General features: G+C 43.5%; 1 protein-coding gene across 4 annotated transcripts in view; it reads right to left on the bottom strand.

The window, feature by feature from the left end:
* The window catches only part of foxp4 (forkhead box P4), a 195,236-nt gene extending 184,953 nt beyond the window's left edge, over positions 1 to 10,283 (bottom strand). For all 4 annotated transcript variants that reach the window (XM_042324411.1, XM_042324412.1, XM_042324413.1 and 1 more), the window contains exon 1: positions 9,731 to 10,283. The gene's annotated coding sequence lies outside the window, so the exon portion shown is untranslated. The remainder of the gene's footprint in view (positions 1 to 9,730) is intronic.
* Positions 10,284 to 11,221: the final 938 nt, after the last annotated feature.

Here is an 11,221-nt window from a genome sequence, read left to right as displayed (position 1 = left end):
TATCTGTCTCCCATGCACACACTCCTTCTCATGCTACATTTCCCTACATCCACACTCTGTCCATCCATGTCACTTCTCCATGGTGGCCATGATGTGTGTCATCACACAGTCAGCAGACTCCCAGCTCCATCTCCACCCAGATACAGGTACAGCCAGGTTGTGCTGAGGTTAGGTTATAGCAGCTAATTGCCATGGCCCTGTCCAAGATTATTGGACCTGTCCCATGTTACTAAAACTCTACATCTACCTCATCCTCTCAGTCTCTTCTCCTATTCCAGTTTCAGCTCCAGTCATCTCCCTCTCCTGGTTAGAGAATTGGGTCAGTAACTGGAAGGTTGCTAGATCGAATCCCCGAGCTGACAAGGTAAAAATCTGTCATTCTGCCCCTGAGCAAAGCAGTTAACACACTGTTCCCCAGGCACTAAGACGTGGATGTTGATTTAAGGCAGCCCCCCGCACCTCTCTGATTCAGAGGGGTTGGGTTAAATGCAGAAGACACATTTCACTTTCCCTCACTGTCCCAGCCGTAGTCCTTCCCCAGGCCTCCACCAGCCCAGACCCTGGCCCTGCTCACTGCTACAGTCCCATCTCCAGCTAAAGGTCCAGCCACAGGCACGGTCCCTTCTATCCTTTCTTTCTTGGTCCCTCCATCTCTCGCTCTGTCTCCAGTCTCTCCAGTAATGGGTCATAAAGCTGGCCTGTGGCTGCCAAGCTCTCTCAGGAGACGCTGATCTAATGCTTCCACACATCATGACCCACGCCTGCCTGCCTGCTACACACATACTGTCATTTCCGTCCTCTTCTCTCTCTCTCTCTTTCTCTCTCTCCCTCTTTCCCATTCCCCAGGCCCATAGGAAGCGGTCCCTTCCTCTCTCTGTGCTGCAGGGTCACTCCCTCCCACATCCATCAGCTCTTAAGAGGCTCACACTCTGAATCTCTCTCTCTATCACAAATTATCTCGCTCTCTCCATCTATCTGTCTGTCTGTCTCTCTCCCTCTCCTCTTCTACACTCAATAGACTGCTGTGAATCACCCTAAAATCTACCCAGGGCATCCCAGAATATCCTCCCCTCTGCCCTCCTCTGGTCCACGGCTCGCTCCCTCGTTCCACAACTTGTCTTTCCCCTTTTCTCTCTTCATTCTCCTGCTTTTCTCTGTCTTCCTCTGGACTAGAGATGCTGTGTCAGTCGGATTCTGCTGGCTTTACTTTCCCTAATCCACAGGTCAGCTTTTGGCATGCACAGACACAAATAGACATGCACACACACAAATAGACATGCACACACACAAATAGACATGCACACACACACAAATAGACATGCACACACACAAATAGACATGCACACACACACAAATAGACATGCACACACACAAATAGACATGCACACACACAAAATCACATGCACACACACACAAATAGACATGCACACACAAATAGACATGCACACACACAAATAGAAATGCACACACACAAATAGACATGCACACACACAAAATCACATGCACACACACACAAATAGAGATGCACACACACAAATAGACATGCACACACACAAAATCACATGCACACACACAAAATCACATGCACACACACAAATAGACATGCACACACACACAAAATCACATGCACACACACAAAATCACATGCACACACACAAATAGACATGCACACACACACAAAATCACATGCACACACACACAAATAGACGTGCACACACACAAAATCACATGCACACACACACAAATAGACGTGCACACACACAAAATCACATGCACACACACACAAATAGACGTGCACACACACAAAATCACATGCACACACAAATAGACGTGCACACACACAAAATCACATGCACACACACACAAATAGACGTGCACACACACAAAATCACATGTACACAGACACAAATAGACATGCACACACACAAATAGACATGCACACGCACAAATAGACATGCACACACACACAAATAGACATGCACACACACACAAATAGACATGCACACACACAAATAGACATGCACACACACACAAATAGACATGCACACACACACAAATAGACATGCACACACACAAATAGACATGCACACACACACAAATAGACGTGCACAAATACAAATAGACACACACAAATAGACATGCACACACACAAATAGACATGCACACACACAAATAGACGTGCACACACACAAAATCACATGCACACACACACAAATAGACGTGCACACACACAAATAGACATGCACACACACAAATAGACATGCACACACACAAATAGACATGCACACACACAAATAGACATGCACACACACAAATAGACATGCACACACACAAATAGACATGCACACACACACAAATAGACGTGCACACACACAAATAGACATGCACACACACAAAATCACATGCACACACACACAAATAGACGTGCACAAATACAAATAGACACACACAAATAGACATGCACACACACAAATAGACACACACACACACACAAATAGACATGCACACACACAAATAGACATGCACACACACAAAATCACATGCACACACACAAATAGACGTGCACAAATACAAATAGACACACACAAATAGACATGCACACAAGCGCACACGTGCGCATGCACACACAAACACACAAAAATAGTCGGGCCTCTCGTTCTCCCCAATAACAGGTTCAATTAGAACCACATGTGTAATCATGGTTGAAACTAAGGCAATGTGGCGGCGGCTCAACACTCACGTCAATCACCTAACTGATGACCACAGCCAGCACTCTCATCACCAGCTAGCTACCTCCACACACATAACAAAGCTTTAAAACTTCAACATTTCAATTCTTAACTGATTGATTTTGATTTTTTGATTAAAAAAACAACACATTTTCCAGACTTTTGGGCTTCCTCAAAAAAAAACAGCCAACACATGCATTGACTATGAACTGCAAACATAAGCATTTCATTTGTCCTTTTTCCACAGAATCTGTTTTAATGGAAGTACTGTGATGGAGGCAAAAAGCAGGATATCCACTGGGTCAAATCCTACACATGTATCGCTGGCTTTCCACCTCTCTTTAAAAACACTTTGGAGCAGTAGATAAAGCCACTCAACCAATGGGCAGCAGTAGTTTTGGTCTGGCAGGAGAGGTTTAATGTAGAGGGGGATAGAGAGACAGACAGACAGAGCGAGTCCTCAGAAAAGTGTTCAATATTAGCAATGCTCAGGACATGAAAAACTTCACAAACTACTGTCCATCTCACTTGACTGGAGCCCATGTGAATTTTGAATGGGCACTCGTATACACACACACACACACACACGCACGCACACACACACACACGCACGCACGCACGCACACACACACACACACACACACACACACACACACACACACACACACACACACACACACACACACACACACACACTCATGGTAGGAACACTTATATTATGTTGATGGACCACCACAATAAAGTTGGTGTGCATTAATTAAGCCCCAAATGGAATGTTTTGAAGCAGTCAGATTCATATTACAATACAGCAGTCAATACAGTTGTATCATTTTATAGTAAAGCATTCAAGTGTTTATAGCGTGTTTATTGTACATATTTTTTGACAATCTGGAACATGTTTTAGTCACACCCAGGCTCTGAAACACAGCCAGTTAAAACCCTGACTACAGACCAGACACACCCAGGCTCTGACACACAGCCAGTTAAAACCCTGACTACAGACCAGACACACCCAGGCTCTGACACACAGCCAGTTAAAACCCTGACTACAGACCAGACACACCCAGGCTCTGACACACAGCCAGTTAAAACCCTGACTACAGACCAGACACACCCAGGCTCTGACACACAGCCAGTTAAAACCCTGACTACAGACCAGACACACCCAGGCTCTGAAACACAGCCAGTTAAAACCCTGACTACAGACCAGACACACCCAGGCTCTGACACACAGCCAGTTAAAACCCTGACTACAGACCAGACACACCCAGGCTCTGACACACAACCAGTTAAAACCCTGACTACAGACCAACACCCAGGCCTGACACACAGCCAGTTAAAACCCTGACTACAGACCAGACACACCCAGGCTCTGACACACAGCCAGTTAAAACCCTGACTACAGACCAGACACACCCAGGCTCTGACACACAGCCAGTTAAAACCCTGACTACAGACCAGACACACCCAGGCTCTGACACACAGCCAGTTAAAACCCTGACTACAGACCAGACACACCCAGGCTCTGACACACAGCCAGTTAAAACCCTGACTACAGACCAGACACACCCAGGCTCTGACACACAGCCAGTTAAAACCCTGACTACAGACCAGACACACCCAGGCTCTGACACACAGCCAGTTAAAACCCTGACTACAGACCAGACACACCCAGGCTCTGACACACAGCCAGTTAAAACCCTGACTACAGACCAGACACACCCAGGCTCTGACACACAGCCAGTTAAAACCCTGACTACAGACCAGACACACCCAGGCTCTGACACACAGCCAGTTAAAACCCTGACTACAGACCAGACACACCCAGGCTCTGACACACAGCCAGTTAAAACCCTGACTACAGACCAGACACACCCAGGCTCTGACACACAGCCAGTTAAAACCCTGACTACAGACCAGACACACCCAGGCTCTGACACACAGCCAAAAACCCTGACTACAGACCAGACACACCCAGGCTCTGACACACAGCCAGTTAAAACCCAGACTAAAACAGACCAGACACACCCAGGCTCTGACACACAGCCAGTTAAAACCCTGACTACAGACCAGACACACCCAGGCTCTGACACACAGCCAGTTAAAACCCTGACTACAGACCAGACACACCCAGGCTCTGACACACAGCCAGTTAAAACCCTGACTACAGACCAGACACACCCAGGCTCTGACACACAGCCAGTTAAAACCCTGACTACAGACCAGACACACCCAGGCTCTGACACACAGCCAGTTAAAACCCTGACTACAGACCAGACACACCCAGGCTCTGACACACAGCCAGTTAAAACCCTGACTACAGACCAGACACACCCAGGCTCTGACACACAGCCAGTTAAAACCCTGACTACAGACCAGACACACCCAGGCTCTGACACACAGCCAGTTAAAACCCTGACTACAGACCAGACACACCCAGGCTCTGACACACAGCCAGTTAAAACCCTGACTACAGACCAGACACACCCAGGCTCTGACACACAGCCAGTTAAAACCCTGACTACAGACCAGACACACCCAGGCTCTGACACACAGCCAGTTAAAACCCTGACCAGACACACCCAGGCTCTGAAACACAGCCAGTTAAAACCCTGACTACAGACCAGACACACCCAGGCTCTGACACACAGCCAGTTAAAACCCTGACTACAGACCAGACACACCCAGGCTCTGACACACAGCCAGTTAAAACCCTGACTACAGACCAGACACACCCAGGCTCTGAAACACAGCCAGTTAAAACCCTGACTACAGACCAGACACACCCAGGCTCTGACACACAGCCAGTTAAAACCCTGACTACAGACCAGACACACCCAGGCTCTGACACACAGCCAGTTAAAACCCTGACTACAGACCAGACACACCCAGGCTCTGACACACAGCCAGTTAAAACCCTGACTACAGACCAGACACACCCAGGCTCTGACACACAGCCAGTTAAAACCCTGACTACAGACCAGACACACCCAGGCTCTGACACACAGCCAGTTAAAACCCTGACTACAGACCAGACACACACAAACTTTGCCTAACTACAAGCAAAACACGTTCAAACACATAAAGTTTGTCTCTCTGTCCCACCCTGATAGTGTCATCTAATCACTATTACTGCAGTGTTGCATTTCGCAAAATCACTACTGACATTACAGATGCTGTTCAGCAAATAGTGAACAGACTTTGCTTTCCTTTTACACAATATAACATAATAGAAAGTCCCAAAATATTTTACACACTACACAAATTCAAGGAAAATATTATCCACAACACTGAGAATCCAGCAATAATAGAAACTCAACCAATCAGAAGAGAAACGTGTGAGACGGAAAAACGTGCAGGACAACTTCAACAACAGGACATGAAAAACTGTCAGCTGCCGAGGAAAAGAAGGAAAAAACGTCTGATTTTACTGTCTGCAGCTGGACACAATAGCAGATAGAGCAGAGAGAGGCAGCCTTTTTCTGACACCTCTAGCTTCCTGGCTGTGTCCACTTCATTTCCAAATCACTTCTTTTCCCTCTCAAATACCCTGTCTATTATCTCACAAGCTCTCCTTTTCTCAAACTGCTCTTCTCACATATTCTTTATATTATATTCAAACAGACTGTTCTCATCTAAAATCCTATTATCTTTCTTAGATACCACATGTATAGAAAAGTAAGAGAGTACTGTTAGTATCTAAATACAATTTTCAAATAATTCCTAGGTAACTACCATCTCAAATGGAGTGTAAAATGTCCCCCTCTCCTTCTCTCTGAGAGGGGCGACCCTCACTGCTCCAGTCTCTCTCTCAGCCCAGCAGCAGGTACGTATGTATGTCTGTTTGAGCTGAGGATCTTCAATAATGATAATAGAGTAATTCCGCTGACACTTTTCTCTTAAGCTACTTCAAATGATGTCATATCTTCAGTATATGTGGCCCATGCGGGAATCAAACCCACAACTCTGGAATTACAATCATCATGCTCCAACCAACTGTGCCAACGCAACCACTTTCTCCTGTCTTAAAGCCAGGTCTGGATCTCTAGACCACAGCAAACATGACACACACCACTGTGAAATCCCCTGCTTTCTCTCACCCTAAACTCTAAAGCCATTCCAAAAAAATGGAATCAGTTCAGTTGAAATTTCCCAACACTTTAGTTATGAGCAAAGTAAGATAGAACTGAAAATAGAATAACACAATCAGAAAGATTAAATTAGGTAAAACATTCTAAATAAATCTGGACATACCTAAAGGAGGTGAACTGCTTTTAGTAAAATAAAACGTTTAAAATACCCTTTCAAAGAATTTGTCTGGTTTTAAATAATTAGTGGGGCTAACTATAGACAGATTACTTTTGTTTGTTCAATTACAAAGTCCCTTAAATTTTATATTTTCATAAGGAATAAAAGCTCATCATGATTTTATAAATAACCCACTGATCTCAGAGAAGAAAAGCAGCCCAGGTGTGTTTTTGAACAATTCAAATAACTAGTCCCCGGGTGTGAATATATTTTATGCCACCACACATACCACCAACCAAATCCATGTTTTCCTGCCTGGCAGAAGAGATATGACATGGATATAAAATGTGAAATACAGTTCTTTCATTCTCTCTAAAAAGTATATTAAACCTCCATCAGTGGTGCAATTAAAACTGTGTCACCGTCGCGTTGCAGAAATGCCACCCGTGGCACACACAGCCTCGGAGCGAAGGACAGGGGGACAGGAGCCACAAAACAACATGGAGAGAGAGAGGGAGCGGGAACACACTAAATTAATTAATTATGTCAAATGCCCCAGCGTCCATCAATCAAAAGAAAAACGGCAATGATCTGCCTTTTTCTTTTTAATGACTTACAGACCAATGGCACCGCGCCGCAACCAATAGCAAATAATTGTAATTTCATTTCTCCATCATGCCGGACATCATTGCGTCTGACGTGCAGGAATGTCCCAGATGAAGGCTGATATTTAGGGAGCTCAGGGACGGTAATGTAGGGAGATATATGGGTGTGCTCAAATTTAGGAAATCAACCGCAACAATATGGCGGTGGTGTCTGTGAAAACTTCTACATAACCTTGTGAAATGTTGAAAATAGCCTACTTGTTTGAGACAATGCAATTATTTAAAATGAATTATCAATTTATCAATTTAGTAGAAAGTAGATTAGGAAATTATTTAAATGCTTTTATAGGACATTACAAATCAAACAAAAAACTTTCAGGATGAGATATAGAATGAATATTCGAAGAAAAACAACTCTAAACGCCGGAATGCTCAAATGTGTTAAAATGAGTCTCCTCACAAAAGCGCGCATCCAGAGCCTAAAATGAGTAGCCATTAGGTCTCGTGCATGGGGCGCATTTGGCTATTCTGTTGATGAGTCCTATTGCACCCGACAACTTTTCAACACTAGCATAACTTTTTAGAATTTGTATATTTTTAAATGTATAGTTATTCATATTCCCAATAGATTCCATATGCGTCAGTTACAAAATAGATATTTTCATCATTAAATCAATAAAGATTGTGAGGCTATGTGTCTATCCTTTATCTTAGAAGTTGTACAATAATTGTATAAAACAAAACGAAGACGTTATCAGCTAAAATGGGATCTTCTCTGCTTTTCATGCCTTTTGCTTTTCTGATAGGTAAGTATATCCGATTCTGATGAATAGATTATTCATGGCTAATAACCAATAATAATCAACGACATAAATTGTTTCATGCGCTTCACACCAACTTTGATTTTGAAGCACAATTGCACGTATAACCAACAGTAGGTTAGGCCTATAGCCTATTGTTTGGTAAACTGAATCAATAATAACAATAGCCTACTATTACAGTAGATCTCTATTGTATTTGACACAATTGTGAATAAATTCAAATAAAAGGGACACTAGCCTTCCATAAAGACTGAGACCAAACCTTCCATACCACCCGGATTGAAGTCTGCAAAACACAAGCCCAAAATCAGCAGACAACATCCTTTAAACATATTTAAAAGTTTGATCGTAAAAACGAATTATTTAGGCATATTAGTGTTCTTGTCTAAATTAATGATAAAATAATTTAAAGGCCTAATCATATATTTTATGTGGTCCCTTAAAATGTATCTTTAATCCAAATTCAACAATCGCAAATCTAGTGAGACCTCGTTCGGTGTGTGGTGAACGGGTAATAAACGATAAAAAATAATTCAAACGATGACTGAATGGATGTGTAAATTTACACCCGTTATTGGAGACGCGATTAATCAAAGTATTTTACAAAGGACTCGTTTAGCGTTCGACGGTTGTGCACCTCCGTGCATTTGCTGCTTTCATTCAAATTCACTCCGAACATCTTTGTAGGCCAGCTTTGTCTGAAAACTTTTTGTTGTTTCATGTGAGCGTTTGTGAACCTGACACCTTCCATAAGCGGCGAGGCAGCATGCAGCCACTGCTCCTGCAGTCTACAACTATAACTATCATTTCACACCTACATTTTAAAATTAAAATCAAGTAGGCATATTCCCAAAGTATGTATACTAAAGTATATGGATTTCATATTAAAACTGCAATCTGCTATTTTGATAGCACGTGTTTATCTAGGGGAGAGGTCGCGAGAAACTCGCTCGTGGGTCCTTGCCATTTTCGACAAACTTTTTTCTATTGTACAAAATGAAGAACGACTTCAAAGTGCATGGCCTGAAAAGTAGCTGATTTAAAGTTTCATGTTTGGACTACCGTGTATGCCAGCCTTGGTGAAACGCACATTAGGCAATAATAGCCTAGCCATTCGCTCAATATTGGGTAAGATTTTGTTATTATTGGTTTATAAGACTTTTGCTGAAAACAATGATAGCCATAAACAAGTCCAATATTTGCAGTGTTCGAACTCAACAACACGCGCGCACACACTTTCACTCTTGGAAAAACACACGGACAGAGAGACAGAGGAGAAGAAAGGACAATTAGGAGGGATGGAGAATATGTAGATACGTGTATCAACCTGTTCTTGTTTTCTGAAGAAGTCAACTTTCACACCAGTGGCTGGACCATGTGGACAGCCCCGCTTCTGCTCGGCGCAACACCACACGGCGAGTCCCCTCACCGCTACAAAGACTCAAGGCAAAATAACAAAAAGAGAGAAATCTTGGAATCTAAGATTGGTATCGCAGGACCATTACTTTCAACGACAACCGTCTTCGTTAGTTACTCCGTGCTTCCTTCCTTTCTTGTCTTTTGTTGTGCGTTCTCTCTCTAGGAGTGGGCACTGTAGCTAGTGAAGTCAGAACAATACTAGTGCCACTAACTCACACACAGGCTGCATGCGCAGCCCTTGGGGAAGTTGATGGAGAGAAAGCACACAGCTTTTCGGGCTGTTCGTTGCCGGCTCTCCTCACTCTGGTCTGATCCTGCTATCTCGCCGTTATTCAGATCTTAACCCCTCCACAAGTCCCAATGACGATAATCGACTCAGTTTTTGGCATCCCATCTGTCGCTCGCTCCTTCGCTAGCAAATCAGTGTTGAATTATTCGGGTTGTGTGTTGGTTGAGGATATGTTGGGGGATAGTTTGCTCTCTACCGTAATGCCTCTAAAACAGGTGCTCGTTCACATATTTCTGTGCCTTGCTAGTGGCAGAAAAAGGCGCTTCACATGGCCGGGTGGCAAGCGGCAATTGCACCCGAGAAAATCCGCCTACCATGTTTAGAGCACTGGAGGCTCCTCAGAGGAGGAAGGGGAGGACCATCCTCCTCAGTGAATTTCATTGAAAATGTATTTTCAAACATTTAAAAAGTTAATATTTTTAGATAAAACTATACTAAATATATTCACGTCACCAAATCATTGATGTTTTGCATTGAAGGTCTACAGTAGCCTCAACAGCACTCTGTCGGGTAGCACCATGTTGTAGCCGGAGGACAGCTAGTCACATTGACTTTAATACAAAACCTATGAGGCTCATGGTTCTCACCACCTTCAATGGACTTACACAGTAATTATGACAACTTCTGGAGGACTTCCTCCAACCTATCAGAACTGACATGTTGTCCTCCCAATCAAAGGATCAGAGAATGAATCTAGTACTGAAAGCACAAGCTACAGCTAGCTAGCCTTGCACTGTGTAAAATGTGGTGAGTAGTTGACTCAAAGAGAAAGACAATAGTTAAACAGTTTTGAACAAATTAAATTATTCCAAAATGAAGGAGAAGCAAGAAAGAGATAGAGAGAGATGTTGTAAAAAAACAAACACTTTCAGTGAAAGATCAGCCAGATACAGGCAAGAGTGTGCAAAGCGGTATTGAATGTGTCACTCTCTGTCCATGTGTCACTGTCTGTCACCTCAAATTTTTGTCTCGACCTGTGAGGACCTATGTTGTAAACTTTCATTCATAGGCTAGGTTGTAGCAACCTCATGATGGGTATAGGGAAAATTAAAGTATCATGTAGTAGCCTAAACCTGTCATGGAAGACTGTCATTCATATTCCATTCACCA

This window comes from Oncorhynchus tshawytscha, linkage group LG07, assembly GCF_018296145.1.
Source record: "Oncorhynchus tshawytscha isolate Ot180627B linkage group LG07, Otsh_v2.0, whole genome shotgun sequence".
In the NCBI taxonomy this organism is placed as follows: domain Eukaryota; kingdom Metazoa; phylum Chordata; class Actinopteri; order Salmoniformes; family Salmonidae; genus Oncorhynchus; species Oncorhynchus tshawytscha.
Note: the sequence above shows the minus strand (reverse complement) of the source record. Positions and strands in the feature narration are given on the sequence as shown.